Genomic DNA, 24,630 nt, shown 5'->3' on the forward strand with positions numbered 1-24,630 from the left:
ATGCAGACAGACATGGATCTAAATATAAGTGTGTCCTGTCCTCTCCATCTCATTAATGATATTTTACTTTTACTAGTTTATTTTAAATAAGATACTCTAAAAGCAGTTGATAGTAAAAGCAAGGGAAATACAAATATTTATTCAGCCCAAATCATACATCTGAGTAAAAATGAGTATGAAACACTACAGAGCAGGTAGTCACACTGTATCTAACAGAAATATAAGAATAAAATCAAGTGTGATAACAAATTTTCAATACTGAGTTCTAAGCTTCCTTTCAGTGAGTGACTGTGCTGTTAACTCAGTTAAACAGCCTTTCCTGGGTTGCAAAGAGGGGTTCTGGAGGAGGTGGCTGATGATGTTCAGCCCCTCCAATGGGGACAGCAGGGGGGGGTGTATCTGGCCCTGGCAGTGCAGCCCTCCTGGGGTGGTGGGAGTTCATGTCACCCCCTCCTCCTGCCCCTCCCTGAGAGCTCAGGGGAGCTGTCCCATCCCCAGGGGAGCTGCTTCATCCCCAGGGGAGCTGTCTTATCCTCAGGGGAACTGTCTCATCCTCGGGGGAGTTGTATCACCCCCCATCCCCAGGGGAGCTGCCTCATCCCCAGTGAGTGTGTCACACGTGGTGAAAGCCAGTGGGGCACGTTTTCCCTCCCCTGGGTACCCCATGCCAAGTACAAAACCATTTTTCCATATTTTACCATATTTTCATTGGTAAAAGGTCTCTTTAGATAGAAAAGACTATGAAAATAATAGAAGTTGAGGACCAAACCTTTTGGTGTGCAGTTCCTGGGGCACAGGGCTCGGTTGCTGGTTCAGCAAAGCACAGACAGCAGTTCCATGTGTGCTCCCATCATGTTCCAGCAGCCATTGTGCTACTCACATGTCTGTTCTGTGGTGCCTCTCATCTTGCAGTAGACAGTCAATTTTCCTGTGACCTGCTTCAATAAACTATTATGTCTGCACTTTGCAAAAAAATTAAAGAGCTAAATGTGGTGCTTTGGAAAAGGACATTCATGCCAGCTATTACCATTGTCATAGTTGTGATTTATTTTACCCCCATTATCCTTTTTCCATAGCTGGCATAAACTGAAGAAATGGGGCTGCCTATGAAAAATAGTTGCAGTCATCAGAAACAAGGAGAAAAAATAATAAATTCCAGAACTCTAGTTTAGAATAAAGTGGCTCACTTCTGGGAAGCATAGTATAAGTATGAAGTAGCAGTGACTAAAAACTAAATGTCTGTTGTTCATTAGTCCACCAGATAATGAACTAACAATACTTCATGGATTAGGGCATGGAAGATGGAATCTGTGCTCATCTGTACAACTGACAAGGGGGAAGAGCATCAATGAAAATAAAATTTACTCCCCATTTAGACTGACCCTGTTGGAGAGGGAACAACTTCTTCATTTACAGTGCTTTTAATTCCATTAAATACATAAATTAGATGTGTTTAATTGGTCTAGAAAGGCCAAATCCAAACCTGTGGTTTCAAAAGCTTACATATTTCAAGTGCACAAAATAGACTTTAATTTCAAAGGTAAATCATGTTTACTAAGCTTTCTTGATTCTTGCCAAGGACAGGCTGACTTACAGGACAGACACTGAGAGTGAATATTCACCTTCTCAACAACCCTGACTACCCTTCTGCCTCTACTCTTTCCAGAGTACCCAGCAGCCACTGAAATGGCAACCCTGTGCACCTGGCTGTGAGCAGTAGGGACGGACTGCAAATATGTACATTTAAACACTTTTAGAGAATCTATACATTTTTAGATATATATATATATATATATATAATATATTATGTAGTGGTCAAATTTACCCTTTTTTCATGCCAAGCACTTGTTCAGAAACAGCACTTTAATGAGTCTGTAGAAGGTGCCATTCCAAATATCCGTGTTCAGTTCCAGGGTATGAGTGCCTTCACTTTTACCAGTGGGAGACCAACAACTTCCTCCAATTCCACAGCAAAGAGAAAGGGAAAAGCTTGCAAAGCTGCTGCAAATGAAATACATAAAAATGTTGTGGATCATTTATTTAGTAATTCCCTGTGAAAGCCAGTAATACATTTAGAAACTTGCAATTTTAGATGCAAGGCATCGTTACTGGCAAGTAGCACTGCAATGAAAGGCTGTACAGTTGGTACTGTGGTCACTGACAGTTTGCTCTGTTCTGCCACATGGTTTCCTTTTTATGTATCAAGTAAAGATATTTTGATGATGTTTCACCACTGTAATATACAAACAGCATTTTCTATGAGGCAGAAAATTAAAATCAAAGGTGGATACCCAAAGGCATTGAGAAAGTATGTTAGTTTCTTTATTTATGCAGTTATTTAAAGAATCTCATATGAAAACTGGCACAGCTAAGCCAAGAGTATTCATTTGGATAGTTGAGCTCAAGGTCTTCAACTCACTATCAGCTGCATATTCTGCTCCTTGCAAGAAGCTTTTGCTCTGTTTGCTTTGAAGGGTACTGATAACCCACAGTGTAAAAATGCCACTTCTTCAGTCAGTGTAGAGCATTTGCTAATTTTTTCGGGGAAATTAATCATAGCTGCATTTTGGAAATCTAACTTTCAAAAGGCTCCTTTGCACTTCTGACATTGGGCTTCAGGTCTGCTAAGCTCCTTCTTGTTCCTCAGCCTATTTTCATTAACATTTCCTGGCTCCACAGAGAGCTGGTCACAGCCCTGCCAGCACTGTGTTTCCATCTAAGGTTTGTCTCAGTTTTGGTCTAGATTAGAACAATTATGGAATTAATTATTGGCTGTACAGCTGTTCTCCCTGCAGCCTGCCAAAAGGCAGCCTAGCATACAGTCTTGCCTGCAAAAAAATGCTGGTGACAAAGCAAATCTGGTGTGCTTAGTCTGCTACAGTCACAGCAATCAGAGAGCCAAACCAGTGTTACAGACACTGCTTGCCAGGAATGCTGCCTTGCCCCCAGCATGCCTGACCCTCTGCAGGCTTTGGGCAGGGCTTCTGAACACATCTCTGGGATCTGTAATGTGTAAGAGCTGAGGATCAGAGATGCAGACAGGTCTGTACATGAAAAGTTTTTGTCCCCTGTTTAGGCCACTAAATCCTCCATCCAGTTATCTTAACACTGAACTTGCTTCATCAGTTGTAGGAAAGTTATTTCTCAAGTGCATTGTTTGTACTTTTGATCCTGTGCATTTCAATATGCCAATAGAGTCCTGTGTGGCCACTGTCTTTATTGACATGGACACTTTTTCTCTAAAAATTAGTGGCAAAATTAGCAATACCTCAGCCTAAGTGGTGGCACTTTCCCCTTTCCATCTGCTTCCCTACATCCTGCCCAACCACCAGCCCACACTATCCCTCATGTGCCTCAGCAGAGGGTCCATTATTGTTATAAAATATCTTTTAAAAGCCTGAATAATAATGAGTGTCCTTGGAAATTCATGCTCCAGCATGATTTAATTCCTTTTGCAAGATTTGCTGCTGGGCAGCTGCTGCTCTCAAAGCCACAACTTGCCTGCTTCCCTTCTTGGCACAGGGATTACGAACTAACCAAGTGAATTTAAATATTGGTTTAATTTTTAAATTGGTTTCATTTACACTGGTTTAATTTAGGTGATTTCCAGCATAAATCTAAATCTCTGAGGATTTAGGTGATTTCACCTCTGTTTACAAACCGATGAGCCATCCTTTGCTTCAGGTTGCATGGAAACTGCAGTGAGGCATCAGGAGGAGAAGGGAGGGCAGTCTGGGACAAGTGTGTGATGTCCCGGTGCCAGGGCAGGGCAGTGCACTGCATCACCCTGTAAGTGCCTGCCACAAGCTGCCACAGCAGTTCCTGGCCCAGACCTGGTGCCCCTGGCGTGCCAGGGGTGCTCTGGGCACGGGCTGCCTGTCCCAGACCCCAGAGCTCCTCCGCAGCTCTGAGGGGTGGGCTCAGACCTCTTGTTACACATACCTGGTTCCTCTGCTTGTATCAAAACAGCAAACACTGTCAGCAAACAGCCTCTCGCTGCTAAAACCCAGTAGAAGTGGCAAGAAACGTGGATGCTCTAAGAAAAATTCAAGAGCCTGCAGGAGAAAACACAGCTGCCATGAAGAAGCAACCTGGGCTGAACTTAAAGCTGCATCTGGAACAAAAATCATCTGCAATGGCTGCAGTTCAGCAGAGCTCTGCCTATGGTCCCTCCTCACCAGACGCCATCTCAATCCATAATCCCCAAGGCAGCTCAGTTTAAAAGCCTCCACTGTGCTGCATGCTATTGTCACCATTGGAGACTTGGAGAACTTGAAGCCTACCAGGATGAGTCAGACTTTCAAAGATAGCACTAATTCTCCATTGTTGTGCTTGCAATTTGCAATTCATTGGATTACATAAATCAGCCATTAGCAACCCGAAACATTGCTGAGTTGCTTCAGAAGCCAACCACACCAAGGCTTCTGACATTTAAATAGTGAACCCTTACTGCAAATTTCTTGTGTGCTATTCAAAAACAAAACAATATTTCAAACAAACAACAAGTAATTTTTGACAAATAGAATGGATAATTTTAAAAAAATCTGTGAGCCAAAAAATAATTTGTTTTAGTTAATACTTTCAGCCTGAACATCATCAAAACCAAATACCATAGCCAGGTGTTTGCACTCTGACTGTCTTCCTCACAACAGCTTTACTCAACAGCTACCAGAATTGTCAGAATATTTTTTATTGTTTTCATTTGGATGCATTATATTAAATATAAAAATTAGTAATAAGATATTTTTGGAATAATATATTTATTTCCTAATGAAATCTATTTCTGTTGTTATCATGCTCCTCTGTAAGTGAAATCTGAATTGGCCCTGTAATATCTGTGAAAATGCTTCCATGTTGAACCCTCACATTGCTTTCAGCTTTCAGTGACTTTCAGTAAATTGTCCAGTGGCTCCCTGCCAATCTGAAAGTCTCTGTAAATGCAAAGCAATTCTCTAAGGAGCATTTTGGAAGCACAAGTGCGTTTGGTTTCAGTAATAGACAAGGCAGAATCTAAAAAACATTTTTGGATATTTATTTATACGGTATAAATGGGTATAACACTTTGTATGATGCTGTTGGCATTTTAATTCCCAAACTGCATCTTAGAAATTCAGAGCTTTCCCCCTCCTACAATGAAGCTTGAATGTTGCAGAAACAGAGAGAAAGAAAAGAATTTTTGAACCAGATGATCTTTCCAGTCCCTTCCCACCCAAATCATCCTATGATTATCAATAACTGAGCTATAAAATTTCACCCCTCTGGTACACAAAAATCTGAAAAAAGCTTCAGCTGCTTCACTTCCAGACATATCTGACACTGGAATTTTGCTTCTCAATGATGTTCATCAGCTGCTGTTCTACCTGTGCTCCTCATTCCAGGCACAGAGAGAGGACCACACACCTCCCCACGGGACACAGGACCTGCAGCCTGAGCACTGCTGCTGCCCAGCAGAACACAACAAGCTTCTGAAGAAGTATGAGGTCAGGACTGGGTGTGCAGGCCAGCACTCCAGGCCAGGAGTACAGCCAAGATCACAGGTGAGGTCTGTAGGTGGTAACACCTCCTTCCAGTGGGGGTTTGTGGTGCAGGACTGGACAACCAGGCAATTTACCCTGGGGTTTGCTATTGTTGGTTAGCTGAGTGGTTGGGGTTTTTTTAACATTCTGAAGAATGTTAAAAATTCGCAAAGCAGAACTGGGCAGAGAGTTTTCTGGAAAAACAGCAAAATTATAAGAATGACCAGATGTTAGGACTGAATTTTCATCTACACCAAAACAAGCAAGAATTAAGTTGAACAAAATTCTTTCTTTGGGGCCAGACAAGTTTCATTCCAACTGAATTGTTCAGGGGTTTGTTTCTATTTTGAGTGGGATTGCTTCTGGCTAGCTTTTGCTGACCTGATTTTTTTTTTTTTTTTTTTTTTTTTTTTTTTTTTTTTTTGGTAAAACAAACTGTCTAAAAGCTTCATCCACCTCAGCTGTAGAGGTCATTTTTACACAAAACTGCTCATTGCAGAGCAGTGGAAGTTCATCTATCATCTCTCCCCACCAACACAAGAGAAAGGGTGGATCCCACCCTGCTTGGGATGGAAATGACACAGACTGAGTGAATCTGAAGAGGTGTGAGCACAGACACTTGCTGTGATAAACAGGGTGGGCATGCCCCCCCTGCCCTCTCACTTGTTTTTTCAGTCATAAAATACTGTACCATTTTCACTGATCTCAGATAGAATAATCTCTCTCTAATCCATAGAGATTCTGGGACAGAAAAGCAGAGGTAGGGATTTTTCCCCAGCGTCCACTCACACCCAGTCCTTTATCACTACTATGCTCAGTTAATAACACTATCTTCTCTGAGGTTTGTTAATTTAGTAAATGTATGAGATTGCATCATCAGCTTGAGTAAAGGGACATCTGACCCAATACATTTTTCCTAAAAAAATACTGTGAGAATGTATGTACAGGAAATACACAAATACAAAAAATGCACTGAATACACAGTGCTTTCTTCTTCACCAGATGACACACTGCCCAAGCTGTCACTGGTGTAAACAAATATGCAAAATCAGGAGAAAGAGTGCAGAAAGAGTTTGTTCTCCTGCAAAAAAGTTGTTTGCCTACTGAACTGATTACTAAAGACAGGAATCAATCCTGACTGATGATGCAGGAGACACGAGAGTAGGTTGTACTCAAAGCCCACCAAGGATGATGATAACTGACCTCAGTGGTGATTCTCTTTTGCTTTGCCCTCCAGAATGACTCCACAGGCACCAATTATAATAAACCAAATATTGGTTGTGCTTGCCACACCATGTCAGATAGCAGGTGCATCTTAAAAGACAAGTAATTATAACCTTCCAAGATTATTAGATTAGCAAAAACACAGCTGCAAAAGAACTTAGAAGCAAATTTAATTACCATGATAATTTTCTCTTGGTATGAGAAACACTGACTATACTCCTGCAATTGCTTACTTTATACATCAATCAAGTCTTGCCACTACTACTGTTCAAGTTACTAAAGCACTTAAAAATATGGAACTGCATTTCAGATGTGAAGTTTTATGCTGAAACAGCCTGTGAGCATTGTGCAGTCCTAGGATCTTAAAAAAACTGATTTTCATCCTTTTTAGAGTAAATAAAAGCTGGAGCTGCTAAGCACTAGGTAGCATACAAATATATTTGTTCAAAATGCATCTTCTATTAAGAAAATCGGAAGTTTTTAATAATTGATATAAAATTGACTAGTTTTGTAAAAAATCTGGGTATTTTCTTCTTTGACAGTCAGCATTTTAGCATTGCTTATAAAAGAGTCTTTCTAATGAAAGAATAGAAGAAATCAGCAGGATATTCACTAAGAAAATGCTCAGACTGGGCCCAGACCCCTGAATTTACTGACACTTCTACTAAGAAAAATTGGAACTTGACACTGAGACCTGTATGATTTCAATCATTCAATCTTTAACACAGAAACCCTACAGTTCTCCACATCTTCAGTGTCATGGGATCACAGTTTAAAAAGAAAAAAAAAAAAACAAAACCAAGATGGTCTGTCCTTACTTTGCTGCCTGTTAGATGTAGACAATGCTGCTGATGGGAGATTGGAAAATGTCATTGCTTAGGTACCAAAGGAGATTTTCAATCAGGTCCCATAGAAGACAATTCCTTTTACACATGAGAAATATCTACTGATCTTTTTTTTTTCCCCGTTCTGTTTTAGAGATTAATATTAATAACCTCTTGTTCAGTTTATATTTACTTTAGATAGCAACAGCTATCTTTAATTTTTATTTGAGAATATCTGGTGCAGCTGGGACTGGCATTCAGGAGGAAAGAAGTGTGCAACATAAGCCTTCAAGAAACAATCTGCCCTCAGATGTTCATGGACAAGTCCCATTGAAGCTAAGGCATAATTTCATCCTATAAATCGGTTTTATCAGCAGCATAATGTTTCTATATAAAGTGCTCTGTATTTCTGGAGCAGATGTAAAGCGCTATTTCTGAACACTAATGCTATTTCCTCCACAAAAGTAGAATATGCTTCGATTTTTGGCAGGAAACTCCCTCTCTACCCTGGGATACATTGCATGAGTAAAAGAAACAAGCCACTATGAACTGAATACTCGAAAGAAAGAAAGAAAGAAAGAAAGAAAGAAAGAAAGAAAGAAAGAAAGAAAGAAAGAAAGAAAGAAAGAACTAACTCTCCTCCTGGTTGCAAACAGAAGATTGGTTCATTTGCGCATGCTGTGCAAAACTTGCCACAAAGTCTTTGTGCCATCAGCATGAAAAGAATCCTTTGCCCAGGCGGGAGATTAGGGTGGCCAGCGGGAATCCCTGCACCCGAAATTCAGATCAGAATGGGTAAGTTCATGGGAAATCGGAATTTTAAAGGGATTTTTCTGATGATGCCAAAAGAGCAGCAGGAACAGCCAGCTCTCCAGGTCCATCCAAATCTCAATTTTCTCTCTCAGAAATCGCTCGCCGAGGGAGCAGCGGGAGGGGCTGGCTTTGCTCCCCTCCAGGTGTGTTATTTGTGCCACAGCGAGCCGTGGAGGTGCCAGCAGCACCTCGGGCACCCCAGCCGAGACCCCCGCGCACCCCGCGGGGCTGGCGCTGCTGCTGGCGGCAGCTGCAGGCTGCGGTCCCCGCAGCACAATCCCCGCATCAATCCTTGCAGCGGGCTCTCATTGCGGCTGCCATGGCATCCATCCATCCATGCCGAGCAGGGCACCGGCAGCTGCCACTCCCCTCCTGCGCCGCCGATTGTGCGGCCGCCTCGGGAGCGCTCCCGGCCGCCGCAAGGAGCTTCGAGTTAACCTTTTCACTGGAAAAGAGATTGTGGCCCTATAGAAAAGTGTGAATTCAGAGCGAAGCCTTTCTGCAGGATTAGTCCATTAGAGGCGAAAGAGAAACGGTCTTTTTTTTTGTTCTGGAAAATATAAGTGATTACGGGATTTAAAGGGGAAAAATGGTCTCTCTATAGTAGGGAATATCAGTGTTGGAACAATGAATGCTCTTATCCTCTGCCTAAGTCCTTGTACTGCCCTTATCTCCAGCCCATCGGCCTGGCTGCCAGGAGAGTGAGCTAAGAGAGAGATAGAGTAACCACTGTCCTGTGTGGTCCTCCCCTCCTTCCTGCCTGCAGAGAAAAAGGTGTGTGCGAGATGGGGATCTGCTTCCACAGAGCTTTTCAGGGAAGGGGGAAGGCCATGATAAGATTTTACATCAGAGAGGAAAAAAGTCACCAGATTCCGTGACAGAGTTTCTTCTTGTTTACTTTTTGACCTTTTTTTTTTTGGTTCTGTTTTCTTCCCCCATCCTGCTTTTCCAAGTTTTTTCCAAGTCAGTTATTCATCCTAATAACCAAAGCAAGACCAGCTGCTCATCTCACCTTTGGGAAAACAGTAAAAGACTGTGGATTTATCATCACCTTAAAAACAAAGAATTATTATGTATTTTCTTTTTAAGAAATCCATACACATGTGGTTAGGTACAAAGGATTTGTTTTTTAATCAGTTAATTGGGGAGGCATTTTCAGTCTGGTCAGAAATCTGAACAACCTTATAAGAGCAAGAGATTTTTTTCTTCCCAATGGCTGAAGAACAGCACTTAATAAATAGGAAATCTGTTCCCTGTTCAGTATCTGGTAGAAAGAGTGAACACCTCTCTTTTAATTCATCATACAACCTTCAAAAGGGTGGGGATCCTATAGGCCCCATAGTAACTAAAGGTGAAAGGATTTGAAACTTCAGGCCTTGCAGTCCTTATGTCAAAGCTATTCAGTCCAGACCTTATGATCAGTCTTTCAAATAGATTCTGATCTTTGTTTGGAAACCATCTGGCCAAAGAAAAATAGCCAACTGTTTCAGCTCTTTTTCTTTTTCTTTTTTTTTTTCTTTTTTCACCTCATCCCAAAAATATATTTTGCAAGCAGCATTCCACTTTTCATCCCTATGTGTCAAATGTGATAAAGGACTTTTAAATATCCAGTGCATGTTCTTTACACATAACAAAGTTTGTGTAATCACATGCTTGTAGCAGTAAAATTCCATATTCCTTCCCTTTACAGATGGTGCAGTAATTATCATACAGCTCTCAGAATATAACTCAGGGTGTGGAAAAGACACACAAAGTTTACATGCATGCTAACCCACCCTTTTACAGAATTTCAAATGTAACCAGTTCTTTGGTTGCATGGTCACATTAAAATTCCCCTTTTGCAACATTTTATACAAAAAACAAACACCTGGATTCAGAGTTTCCTAAAGGAGTCATCTGAAAATAGGTACTTTCTGCCAAAATGTCACAAAGATTTATGTGCTTACATTCATGGATTAAATTGAGGACAGGTGGGAGAACATTCAAGTATGAGAAGGAATGATAGCAAATTTATGTGTAAAAAAGGCAGGGGGGAGGAGGGCAGTTATTATGATTTCTGGTGGTTTAGATAAAACAGACATAGATTTTGTAAAAGGGAAGGTACCATGCCTGGAAAGCCATCCTTCAGCAGTGAAATAATTACCTATGGGATTGTATTTCCTTTAAGTGAAGAGAGAGGCATTCTGGAATTCCCAACGCTCTGTCTCAGCCTCCTGCATGGCACTGAGTGGCACTGGGACACTGCACAGGGCACAGGAAATGTTTGTGGGGAGGATGCACCATGCACCAGCACAGGGCCAGCAGGCTCTGAAACCCCACAGCTGCTTCCCTTCCCTGGCCAGGGGAACTGTGCCTCTCCCAAGGACACCCCCTTCCCCTCAGAGGAGATCTGTGGGGTCACTGCCCTGCCCTGGAACCCCTCAGGCACGGTGGGCTCCGAGCCTTCTGCAGGGAGCCCCAAACAGGGGAGTGCAGTGCAACACCAGGGCAGGGGAGACCCACACTGAGTGAGCTGCAGTGACAGCAGCAACAGCACCAAGATGTTTGTGAAAATTTGGTTTTAAAGCTGATCCTTGTTTCAGACACTTTTCTGATCCTTAAGTAGTCTTGAATTAGGACCACAAGATTCCCAGTCTGCTGGGAAGAGTTGCTGGATTCTGACAAATTTCTTTTCTGGATTTCAGTGGGGGTGGGGGTGGTGGCATCCAGTAAAAGCCTGTTGGGTCTGGCTACCAAAGCTGGGCCATGCAAACCCAAAACAAGCCCTGCTGTGCCCAGATCCTATATGAGACATTTTCAAACTAAATTTTACGCTGAAGAAATCTGGGACACAGCTCAATAGTCAGCCAAGCCAGCTGCCATTCTGGCCTCTCTACAACACCATCCCAGCTATTATTAGGATCCATAGCTAAGATACATTGTGAACCAAGCTGTTCAGTGCTCACTAAATTCCTTTCAGAATAAAATTAACTTGATTCCAACCCATGCACCCAAGCTGGCTGTGTACATATTATCATTCCTTTAAAACAGTGATGTAATGAAGATCAACATATTCCCACCTTTTAAATCACAGGGGATGATTACATTGAGACAAATGAAAACTGAAGCATTGGGGGTTTTTTTTCCCCCCTCTGCAGGAAATAATTCTTGAGGTAGGCAGTCCAGTGTTTAACAGAAGTACTGTGTCTTATGTAAATAAATGTACAGCTAGGAACAGTCACAGAGGTTAAAGGGCATCTGTAAAGAGAAAACTATGATTCCTAGCCTCTCTTAAATTTATTTAGTAGAGGGACTAAAGAAAGTTTCTGACTGGGCTGTAAGGTGCTAATAGCCCAACCAGATAAATGTTAGCTTCCCAAGTCTGGATGCCAGAAGAAACTGTAAATGGCTAGGAGCTGACACACAATTCTTCTATCCAAGAAAAACATGTTATTCTGAAAAAAAAAATAGGGTATAGAGTATTATATCTCAGTATAACATTGATGTATTATTCTTTCTCAACCTCTGGCCTTCAGGAGGGTGCAGTGTTATTGTTCTATATTAATCCTCCCATGCATAAATTTAGCTTTAAAATTGTTAAGTGGAAGCCATCAACCTATGCTTCATAATTTAATATTTATTTTTATTCACTGTTGCCTAAAATTACTTCTTAGAAATTTAAAGCTGAATTAGATTTCCTCTCTGAATTTATTTTTCCTGTATCACACATGCATAAAGATTTATCAACACGGAGCACTTGCATGCTGAACCACCAGAATTGCTTTTCTGTATAGAACTGAATTAAATTATTTATACAGAGATGGTGACTTTTGGATCAGACCTTAATTACAGCAACATTTCTGCAAGCAAAACAAGCTGAATTTAGCAAGCTTCTAATTGATAATCACTAACAACAACCTGCTCAGTGAGTATTTCAGTATTAGTTTAACAACATGCTTCAGGAGGTGCTCCAAACACAGGGGCATTTCTTACTCATCAGTTACCCTGTAACTACAGAGTTGATTCCTGACCATGATCAGGGTAGCACTGACTCATCTGGATCTTTCTCTGAAATCTGAAAGGTTACTTTAAAAACGATGACTTGTCATTTCATCTTGTGAGGTACAACTGAAGCTTCTAGAAATTCATCATTCTTCAGACAACATGGAGTTTCCTGGCTATGGTTCACCAGTTTAGCACAGCCTCTGGACATATTTAAGCTACACTAATGTTGTAGCCATGGTGTTTGCAACCCTTTGAAAAGGGTAGATTCAACGCATGCTCTTTTCCCTGCAGGACGTTAAATTTTGGTACCTATTTACATGGTTGGATGAAATTCTGTCCTCATTTTCACCTGTACAAGCACCCTGAAACCAGTGGAAGTAGGCAAGTGAAAAAGAAAGCAAATGTAAAGTGAGGTCACTGTCCCCTTTTTCTCTAAGATAAGAAGTTTTCACATGGCAGCAGCCTTGGGAAACAATTTTAGACCAAATTAGTCCCAGTGGTACTGTTGGTTTTTAGCAACTGTCTTACACCAGGGATACATTTAATTCCACTGTTCTTTTTGTTGTCATTAATAAGCCACCTTATGTCACTCAGTCTTCATGCAAAAATATCATTACTGCTATTTAATTACTTTGTTTTTGAAAGAAAAACTACCCCATGGGATTGAGTATAACCAAATTAAAGTTGTGCACTCCAACCCAAATATTTTTTTCTTTGTTTCTGCACATATAATTACATGTAATTTTTAGTTGTGTGCAGAAATTTTACGATAAAACTCCATTAGCCACGAATTCATCAATGCAGCAAAAATCTCTCCAAAGAAATGTGGTATAATGTTACAAACATAAGACATGTTTTAGGATGGAAAGAGGCCAGGATTCCCATCTTCATCTATCCCCTAATGTTACATAAATGACTAAGTCATCATATCCGTGGTTTTCACATGGAAATATAAACACCACTGAAATTCCATTCACTATAAATGGCTATGACTCTCGAGTGCTTAAAGTTACCGAGAGAACCATAAGAACAGGGTGCACAAAATCCACTGAAGGATGAGAGCAGCCAGGGCAGTGCTGGCAGTGGGTGCTGCTCATGCAGGGCACTGATTGCCACCCAGGCTCCCACTCCTGGCTGTGTTTTCACCTTCCCTGTGCCCTGACACACAGGTTCTCCAGATCTCTGGTATTCGGTTTCCCCCAGCTCCTGAAGTGGTTTTTATTATGCTTCTGTCACTCAGATTAGCTCTAAAGGCTTGGCATGCATGCTATGGCTCCTGAGAGAATAGGGGCTCAAAGTTTATTTAGCTCCTGAAGGCTGTTCTAGCACTAATTAAAAGTAACCTTTCATGTAGGGCACTGCGGGCCCAGCTCCTGCACAACCCAGAAGCTGAAGTCAGGGAACTTGCTCCAAATGTAAAGCAGCATCCAGGTGAGAAAAATTTCTCTCTCTCTGTGCTTTTGCAACGAAACCAAAGACAGACAATATTCTAATCTAATTATAGTCCTTAAATCAGCAGTGTGTTACCAGCTCAGGGTCTTTTTATCTTCAGAACCTCAAGAAGACAATTCATAAACAAACAGTGGTTGTGAAATCCAGTCAGGCAAGAGATGCCTCTGATTTCAGAGCAGAAATCCATGCTATGTTGATGGCACTACTGGCTCAAATATCATATTTACATTCTAGTTTTTAATGGCTTGCAGTTAGGAATCAGACAAGCTGTTCTGTAGGTGGTCTAAATTATATCCTGTGTGCACGCTGCATGCTGAGAGGAGTTTGCTGATCTAACAAATGATAAAAGACTAAGCAGTCACCCACTGCAAGTCCAAATCTTTACCCTGGCAAACCTTACGCTGATTTTTCATAGGGGTTTGCCTGAGTAATGGCTGTAGAATTTGGCCCATTTTGACCACACCAGTGATTAACAGTCAAATACCAGGACCCCTGTCCCTCTGGTCTATTTTAAGTATTTAGACCTGACTCACATTATTCCAACAACCAAAAAATCCTACTATCTTCTAGCCTATTTTAACCTCAAATTTCTCTGTGATGAAGATATTTTCTCCATTTAATGTAAATGGTTTTTTAGACATTTTTTAGACATGTGTGACCTGTGGGATTTTCAAGAACACCTGAATGCCTGTCTTTCACTAAAATCAAGGAGAATTAACAGCTAAATGTCTTTAATGAGTGATACCAAACTGATTGATTAAAAGAAATATCACATTAGAAAGCTTTAAAAAAGCAGGATATTTATTCTGCCACCCCTATGTCAAACCACTACTCAGGTTCCTGCATTTGACTTCTGCTAAGACAATCAGTCTTCTTTTTCTTTAACTCACTACATTTTATGTCCTGTAAAAAAGGGGGACTCTGAGATATGACCTGGTCTTTTAATCTGTGCATAGCTCAGCATCAAAGATCTTAAACTTGATTGAGACTGGAAATTAAAAACTCACAGAATAGTCTGAGTTGGATGGGCCCCACAGTGGGCATCCATGAGCCCAACTTCCTGAGCAAACAGCCCATATGAACCCAGGTGTCACCAGCAGCGTGCTCCACCAGCTGAGCTGAACACAGTGAGCTGGATGCATTTAGCTCCAATGAAAGTTAAAACAGAGAAATTGTAGTGGCACCAGTGAAGAGCTGACAGTCCAGTTTTGGCTTTAATATACTGAGAACAAAATGCTTACAAGGGAGGGTTCTTGTTAGGGCGGGTGAGTGTGTAGAACTCAAACAACAATTCTATGACAGGCCCCTAAATGATATCCAAAATTAACACCTTCGTGTGATAAAAGGCAGGAAAGGTGCTCTGCTCCCTCCCTTGCTCCAAGGTTTGGGCACATGTGAGCCCTTTTCCCTGCAGCTGCTGAGGGCAGGCTCAGCCCCCTGGGCACATTCACTGCCCCAGCGAGCAGCAGTGCAGGCACAGGGGCTCCATCCCGTGGGCCCCAGAGCAGCACTGGCTGCTTCTCTGGGGGAAAAGGGATTTAGCTCCAGGACAACCACCCTGTGGCAACAGTGATGGCAGCAGCCCAGGAGGTGTCTTGGAGCACACCTCCCAGGAATTTGTGCTCTGGAAACACACTGGCTAGCAGGAACAATTGGGAGATTTACCTCCAAATCCCAAGTAACATGAGACATCATGTAAAAATAAGATTAAAATGATTAATTTGAGGCAATTGCAGGAGAAACAGCCCTTCTTTATGTCACTTTTTCATAATCCTGAAATAACCCCTGGAAGTAGACGAATTTGAGTTTCCTTCAACACCTGCTAATATGTTTGAGATAAAAGTTGTAACCCTTATTCCTCCTTCCTGTATCTTGCCGGACTTTGGCTTTTGGGGAGATATTTCTGTCTCTGTTCTTGAATAGATCTCTGCTTAGTGCAATGAATAAAGTCTACTCCCAGCACTCCACCAGGTTTAGGAACATTTTACCAGACAAGATGCTTGCTTTCCAACTGTATCCCATTGCCTTCCTCCAGACCCAGCAAAGAGCAGGGATTAGGAACACCAGAGACACCTCTCCATTCTCCATAAAACACTGCTGTGCCTGTGGATAACCATGGAAGGACAGGAGGGAATGCCCAGCAAGCCAAACCCACTGCCAGGCCTGATGGTCAGGCAGAGGAGGGAGCTGGTGGGACTCAGTGGGGTGGGGACAAGGGGAGCAGGCAGCAGCCCCTGTGCAGGCCTGTCTGTGGGAGCTGCTGCTCATGAACATGCTGCTGTTCATGAACATGCCATGGAATGAAGCTCCCAATCCTTCTTGTAATAGTTATTAGCGGTATAAGAGTTAATATTTTCATTTACAGGCAAAATAAATTACTCTTTTTTTTCCTGTTCTGCAGGAAAAGTACTACTGAAAGCTGTATTGATCTGGATGGTATTTTCCATCTGAGTGCAACTGCCTTGGGGAAGATGGGACACCTGCACCATGTCAGGTGGATGCTGTCCCACAAAAAGGTCAGAGCCTGTGGAGGAAGACTTCTTCTCCAGAAGCAACACCCTCATCTCCATGCCTTGCAGGCCCTCAGCAGCAAAAATTCCAATTCTCTATGGTCATGCTTTAACCCCTTTCCCCTCCCTGGAGGCTGCCCCCAGCTCTGCCTAAGGGGTGCAGGATACTCCCTACTCCCAGTGCCCTGGATTGACCCATGGGCTGCTGAACTCTCAAACCTGCTTTTGGGTGGGTGCACACAGTGATGTTTTGTCTGCTGCTCCTTTATCTTGAGTACATTTGTCTTGGTGTTTCCCACAGATGGTTACAATAAGACTGAAAATGGTTTCCCTGCTTTATTTAAAAAAAAAAAAAAAAAAAAAAAAAGCAAAAGCTCCCCTCTTTTCCATTTTCTTAAGTGAAACTTAGATGTCTTAGTTAGGAAGCAAAGTCTGGATATTAACTTAAATAAACTTGTGAAGTCATTTTAGTTTCGGTCACCTGGACTTTTAAGCAGTTAGATCTCTTCTGGCTGGAAATGTTCTCTCTCTACTACCCAGGAAAGAAGAATCTGTTCTGCAGTGGTTTAGGTGGTAAAGGCTATAGATAATAAATAACAACATGGTCATATTTTCAACACTACCTTTGGTCATGGCATTAATCACTCCTATACATAAAGGCAGGCTTTGTGATCTGCATATATATTGTTCTGCATATTTGTTCCTCATGTGTGGGGTTTTTTTCTCATCTAGCTTGCTAGATTGTGATGGGATAACTTCAGAAGTCCACAGCCAGATTTCCTCCTGCTTGCACTGACTGCTCTGAACAGCAGAACATCCACTCCAAACTAATAGAAGAAAAATAAGAACAAGTTTTCACTGTGAGAGGTTCCTTTCCTTCTTCATTCAGACTTTCTGAGAGAAGGGATGAAAATGGCTTTTGAAATATAAAAGGCTGCTCTAGCTGACTCCTCACTAGGGTTTGTCACATCCCATTAGCAGTGATCTACAAATATCAGTCATAACTTGTTGGCAATCACTCACCTTCACCAGTACCATGTGAATGCCCATCATGATAAGGTTCAGCCTGCCCTCAAACTGCTCCAAAGACAAATTGTGTGACAGGAGAGATTGTTAATGCATACAGGTTCCCCTGGGATGAGCCAGAGTGAAGGAATAACCTGCTTTACCCTCTAGAGACAGTGCACACAAGGCAAAAAATCATCCCCAGCACAGGGGCTTTCACCACTTCTGAAGATTTTACATTTTAGATACTATTTTATCTTCATTAAAATCCCTTGCTATACATGTTATTTCATGTGCATGGTGTTTGTTGAGATTTAGATCTAAAATATAGCCTCTTTGCTTAACAAAACTGCATTTTTTTCACTTGTGTTCAATTAGGTCCATTTATTACCAAATTAAGTCATTTCCATTACAGAAACCTATATGTTCAGTCATTGTAAGGGATAACTATTATACATTCCAATAAAAAATTGTTCACTTTAAGGATAAACTGAGTAGGAATTTGCTTCCAAAGCATTTTCATCAATATACTGTCAGCTTAAGGCTGATACCTTTTAATTACTTGGTATTTTTTCTGGAGATTTATCTTAAATCTCTCAATAACCCCAGCAAAATCTTCATGTCAGCTAATGGACCACTCCCCTTACAGTGCAACTGCATCAGGCCAAGAAAAAGATCTAAACAGTCCCTTTCCTTTTCCCTCACTTTAATATTGTTAAATGGGAATTGAATGCAGGAAATGGCAGTCCACAAACAAGAAAACTCCCAGTAAAAGACACTGGGTTATGTGTATTCCTGTGAACAGAAAAAAATTCAGCTGCAAGCCTGTGGCATGCAATTTCATCTTTCAGGAATTTTCTTCATATTCGCAAATGAATACACATTATTCAGCTTTTGTCTGCAAATGATAAAACAAAGCCAGCACAAGTTCAGACCAAGAAACAGAGCCAAGCAGAAGAACAGCCTTGAACACAGAAGAAAATGCAGCTACGAGGTGACTGAGCTGTTAGAAATATAATTGCAGATATCGCAGTCTGGGCGGAACGGGGTAAATAAACTTGCAGATATTGCAGGCTGGCTGGGGTAAATAAACCAAGAGCTGGGTGTGAACACGCCGTGATGCGGGCAGCGGGCGAGGTGCCACCTCCGGCAGGGCCGCGGAGGCTCCGCGCGAAGGAGCGAGCGCGGCTCCGTGCCCCGGGAGCGCGGCGCGGGCTGCCAGCACCATCCATCAGCCCTCCAGAAAGGGCTGTCAGCCCCGCTGCAGGCCCAGAGCCAGCCTGTCAAGTGTTGGGCTCGCAGCCAGTCTGTCATGGTTTGGGGCTGGTAGCCAAGCAGTAACTTTGATGTTTAAGGGGTTAGCCAACTGGTATGTGAGGGTGGCCTATCAGCTCAGAAATAATATACCGCACTCAAAGGTCATGAGTTCTGAAACTAATCTGGCTGTTATAATATTTCTAATAAAAACTGAGGTAGACCTTTTATATTGTAAAAAGTGTTCAAATTATTTCAGTATTTGTTTTGATTAAAATTTCCATTACACGTGCTTTTCATTACGCAACTCAATTAGTATATAAAAGATTTTCTGTTTAAAATGTTCAAATGAGCATAATTGTTCAATTTGGAAAGATTACAATGCTTTTATTTAATTAACACTGCAATAAATACTTCATTTTGTAATGAACCCCATACTTTTGGGCCATTAACCATTCAATAAATTTACAGTATGGAAGGTTCTTTATGGGGAAGAAGATAAATAAAGCGATTTAAATGAATGTGCAACAGCTCTGATGCTAAGCAGCAAATTATAGCTTTTTGCTTCCCATCCAATAGAGACATACCTCGATTGCAAACATATGGGAACGTAATAAACACTATACATTTCAATTACTATTTTGAACATGAGTTACACAACACTTTCAAATTTGCTCTGTAGAAATGCATGTCCACATTTGTAGCATCTTCCCAGATAAAGAAGATGAAATAAACTTTCATCTACTTTTCACCTTCATGTCTAAAATTCTCTGTGGGAGTTGCCTGGTTTCCAGTTGATAATTTGTTTCTTTATGAGTAAAATGAATATCAAAAAACACCCCAGCTATTCAGTAGTTTGTTATTTGTAATATGAAGGAGGAAAGTCCCCTGGTCATAGTGTGGCATGGTGTGCTAAACACCCCAGTGAAATCACAGAGAGCAGAGTTGTGACAGAATAAAAGGAATACAATGTGAACCCCAGCATTCCAGCTGGATCATGTCCATCCATCCCTCCATTTTGAGGCCTACAAGCATGTCTAAATTCATAAATCAGAAAGAGGCTCAAGAGGTTAAAGTGGCTGTGTCAGGTAGTGGAAGTACTGCTCCGAGCTGGATGGGAAGCAAGAGCCTGGAGTCACAGAATTTAGGTTGGAAAAGACCTCCAAGATCACTGAGTTCAGCCATGAACCTACTGGTCCCCACAGGCTGGGTGATCCAAGCCCCCAGGCCTGACTGACTGCAGGGTGTTAAATGCTTTCAAATCCCAACAAAATCCACGGAGCTGGGAGCTATGGGCACGGGCAGGAGCTGTGCAGAATCCTGTTTCATCCAGGCTGCCACGCCACCCACCTGCCGGGGAGCCCTCATGGAAAAGGGGCTCACTTCTGTCAATATTTTGTGTCATTTCATGGTTGTATGCATGAAGGGCAAAGCTATTTCAGATTTACAGGGCTTCTCAGCCAAAAATGCTCATAAAACTCCAGTTTGCCAAAAATGGTAACATTACCAGTAACAAAATCTAATTTGTGAACTTCACTAGGAAAAAGGGCTCTTTGTAAAACTATGATTTCATCTAGGAATATGCATTCAAAAGATTTTTTCATTTCATTAACCAAACCTCTCTTTTGCTATTCCAAAAGTTGCAATCCAGAATCTTTAAGTGAAAACCATAAAAACGCACCCAAAAAAACCCTAAACCAAACCAACAAGACAACAACCCAAGAAAATACTTTTGAAATTATTTGACTTTTATATTTCACCCTTTTAAAATAGATTGGACAGGATTTTTCCACAATGTCCACTGGAATCCTTTCAGCTGTTGTGCTGTGTTTATAGTATCAATAGTTTGCAATAATTATGAAATTAATTTAAGCCACATAAACATGTGTTTAGGCATTCCCTGTGAACTGTAACCACTGAGCAAACTACTTGAAAAACATTTACCACATGTTGTATTTTTCAACTGTTATTTGGATTTTTTTTCCTAATCTGAAAATAATTCATGAGTAGCACAGACATAAAATGCATAAAATCTGGATTTCAAGAATACTTAAAATGGGTGAAAAGAAAAAGTACTACTAAAACTTGACTTAATAAAAAGTTTTTCTTGAGATCATTTAAGATTCCTAAGTATACCTTAAAACAAGTAAACATTTCAAATAGATGTTTCTCAGGAAATATAGCCACCTGCTTTTGTATATTTTCTGGAGAGGGGAAAAAAGATAGACTCCTGTTGTGCAAAAATAAATTGTACAGTTTGTGGTAACTTTATTAAAGATGAGCAATTTTTAAAGCTAGCAGTGACACATAAATGTTTAACACAAGAGTCTCTTTCTTACAGAAACTTTGAATAAGGACATGCCTGTTTTAAACTATAGATTTATAGACAGAGAAGGAGCAAAATATTTGAAAATATTCACTGTTTAACCTGGTCAATGAAAGTGTTAAAATCAGTTTAAAAACTCGACAGGCCACAAACTGTCCTGTAGTAGTTTCTTAGTCCCTGGCACTCAGCCCCTGCAAACCTGGTGAATTAGGATATGGTCTCACTAGGAGGCTGCTCTCACTGGCATTATAGACTTTCCATTGCTAGGAGAAGAAAAGATAAGCCCCTTAAAGTCTATTTTGTGGGCCTATTTTAAGGACCTGATTAATAATCGAGACACTTAAGCATGTGCTACATTTCATGGTACTTAAACACAAGTTTATGAAGTAGTTTAGTTTAACTCTGATACTGATCTTTATCTGATCACCAGTTTTTTTCCTAATGTCCGACTATTTGAGCTGCTGTTTTCTTGTCTAACTGCAGGATTTAAGGTCAACTAGATTGAGAAATTATAAAAGATTCCTTCATAATTAACTGATTTTATCAAACTCCAGTCATAAAATTCAAATATTCTGAAGAATCTGGTCCTCCAGTGCATTTCTGAAGTGTCTCTGAACCCTCTACCTAGGAAGGGAGACACCTCTAGTTTAAAGCTCGTGCACCAAGGAAATAGGATATTCCTACCTTTCATCTAAATGGCAAACAATAATTAATTGAAACAACCATAATACTCTAAGGGATAAATAACTAAATTCCTGATTTTGACTGCTTTGGTAAAACTACTTCTGTTTACACAAAGGAGGTTGATTTTGTTTTGAAACACCTTCTTGTTTCCTGTTCGTACCCCAAACCTGCAAACTCCTCACCCTTCTCCTTCCATGGCAATATAAACACTGAAAGTAACAATGATTCTCTCGCCAATGTTGTTTTCACTCATACCTGAGCGCCTTCATCCATCTACTCATAGCATCTCAAGAAAATCATTTAAATCACCAGAACAGTGTTCTTTCCACTCATTCAATACACAAATATGAACCAAATATATTCTTTTGTGAAATATGGGTTGGTAGGACCCTGGCACAGTCCTGAAGGGGAAGCTGGGAATATGGTCAAGAATGTTAAAGTTTTGACCAAGCTGTCTCATTATAGCAGTAGAAAGGGCTGTGGCTTTATGGGCCTCTTATTTTTTAGCTTTACAGAAGCCTGTAACTATGCCATTAAGACACTTCTGAATTGCATGAGCAACAGACAGTCTTGTCTGGTGCCTTAAATGAAAGTCTTCTTTATTATATGGATCAGAAGTTGAAGTATTGCACGTCTCATATGCACAGCACTCAGCACTCACTGTGAGCTCTTCTGAGATCCTTATCTCTAAACCAGTTTTTCTTCAAAGTCATAAACATCTGGAAATTGTGCACTATTCTTGCTATAGAAATCAAACACTCTAGTCCTTATTTGATCTCCCAGAGAACATTCCCATTGCTTTCTTCTGTTGTGTAGGTGCCACAGGATTTGACTTTCCATTTGACAGCTTCTTTTCTTAGGTGACTGGGAATCAGTCAGACAAGGATAAATTAGGTCTTTTTTTGCCAGATTTTTGCCTTATTTGACTGACTAAATACTGCAATTTTTGAGAGACAGTCAGTAGTTTTATATTGAGACAAAAATTTTAAATGAGAAAATTTTAAGTCTTTTTTGTTCTTACCACAGAGTGCCCAGTGCCATTCAGGATTTACCTAGAAAGCTGTGAGCCATTATGAAATCCAAACTCACAAACATGCTCCTGCTTGTGGGTGAGACATATGCCTAGCAGTGCTTTGCCTGGCTAAGGAAAAGAAATGACCAGAGTAGGTATACAGTGATTTCTTCCTCCAGAAGTCCTTGCAGCTTCTGACAGTGTCTGACTTTGGGACTTCCTAAGTTGTTTTCTAAAGATAACACTCAACACTCTCACCTAATTGAGATATTAAAAGAGACAGATCTTTCTTCATCTAAATCCAGCAAGACCTGAGCTTGGTTTGATGTTTCAGAATGGAAATTTCCATAGCAGCTTCTAAAACCAGGATTGAATAGAAGTCTACAATTCATGTATGGCCACAGCTCAGGTTTAAAAGGAAGAGCTTTAAAGGATTGTTGGAAAGTTTTTACTATCTCTTTCTATTTTCCCATTTCTCTGTTACTGCCATCAGGCAATCTCAGTAGCTTCATGAGGAATTGAGGATTTATTTTTTAATTTGTGGAAATAAAAATCAATGGTGTATGTTACACCCCTGATTCATCTTTAGAACTAGACTTGCCATGACCCTTATCATAGTGATCCTATAGGCTTTACAGTTGAAAACCTGCTCCCATCAAAGCAGAGCAGCCAATATAACATTTTATTTGTAGCTCTTCATTTATCTCAGGAAAAAAGAAGCATGAGCTAAATCTTCCATGGAAAATACAATCTGAATAACACAACATGAAAACAATTATGAACTAGACATCAGAGAAACAAATCTTCCATTTTTATGTAAAACACATAAAATTCCTCTTTAAAAAAATTTTCTACCTGTGTTTTCTCTCCCAAAGAGTATTTGAATTCCTTTCCTCTCTTGTTTTGTTTTTTTGTTTGGTTGGTTTTTTGTTTGTTTTTGTTTTGGGGGTTTTTTGTTTGTTTTGTTTTTGGGGGTTTTGTTTTTGTTTTGTTTTGTTTTTTTTAATATTTTCCTTTAATGCTTCTTTGAGGAAGAAAAACCTATTCTGACTAGGTCCACTTTTCTTATGCTCAAAGATAAAATTTCCCTGGCAGCTTTGTGTCAGCAGAATAAGGCCCCTTGCATGGAGTGGGAGTTGCTGGAGGAGCTGGGCCATCAGACCACCTCATACATGGGAGAGACCAGCAGAAAGTGAGAAAATGTGCACGTTTCAGATCTCAGTGTGTCTTTGTGCCATGAAAGCCTGAAAGTGTTTTATATAAATGCCTTAACAGTAAGGCTGTAAATAAAATGCACAAGATTCTGGAAGTTATGAAAATACATTTTCTTTACACATTTCCCCCATATCATTTAAATCTCTGAAGGATTGTCTGTAATTCTTAAACCTTTCTTTTTGCAGAACTTTTTACAAAACATTTAAGTATTAAAATTCATTCGGAGCATATTTATAGCTATGATGAAGGATAACAAGTTTCATGTGGGCATCTGAATATTTAGTAAAAAAATCAGCAAGTGTGACTGACTATACACTGGTGAAGCATCAAATATGTATTTACTTTCAGGAGTTCAGGATGCCAAGCTAATTTATGAGCAGCTGAATGAAGTAGAGCCAAAAGTGAGTTCAAGTTAGTGGTCATTCCATATCAGTAAAAAATCCTACACTACTACCCTTGGATTTAACCACTGGAGGTGTTCCCTGTCATGTTGGGCCATGTACATTATCTGTGCAATAAGGGTCTTCAAGGGGTCTAAAACGTACATTTAGTGGTATTAGTAAGCAATTGTGCTGCGAAGGAATCTTTGTGGCTGTCTGTCTTGTTCTGGTCTGGGAATTGTCAATCTCTCTACAGCACGTGAGAATAACATGTTGGGATGCCACAAGAATGTGGGTAACATTTATGTAACCTTCAGCCTTTGTGGGAAAATAAAATCCTTTGTTACTTGGAGTTGACTCTGTACCAGATGGTATGAATAAATGTTTGCAATGCCAGTGCTGTTCAGCTTGGCTGATCGATTCTGTCATAC

General features: G+C 40.7%; 2 long non-coding RNA genes across 2 annotated transcripts; both read left to right on the top strand.

The window, feature by feature from the left end:
• The first annotated feature begins 8,199 nt into the window (after window positions 1-8,199).
• LOC135307364 (uncharacterized) lies at window positions 8,200-16,330 on the top strand. Its single transcript, XR_010368067.1, has 2 exons — window positions 8,200-8,359; window positions 16,215-16,330. It is a non-coding gene; the product is annotated as an uncharacterized LOC135307364 (long non-coding RNA).
• A 3,229-nt stretch (window positions 16,331-19,559) lies between these two features.
• LOC135307365 (uncharacterized) lies at window positions 19,560-23,805 on the top strand. Its single transcript, XR_010368068.1, has 3 exons — window positions 19,560-19,670; window positions 22,619-22,755; window positions 23,700-23,805. It is a non-coding gene; the product is annotated as an uncharacterized LOC135307365 (long non-coding RNA).
• The last annotated feature ends 825 nt before the right edge of the window (window positions 23,806-24,630 follow it).

This window comes from Passer domesticus, chromosome 9, assembly GCF_036417665.1.
Source record: "Passer domesticus isolate bPasDom1 chromosome 9, bPasDom1.hap1, whole genome shotgun sequence".
NCBI classification, from domain to species: Eukaryota; Metazoa; Chordata; class Aves; order Passeriformes; family Passeridae; genus Passer; species Passer domesticus.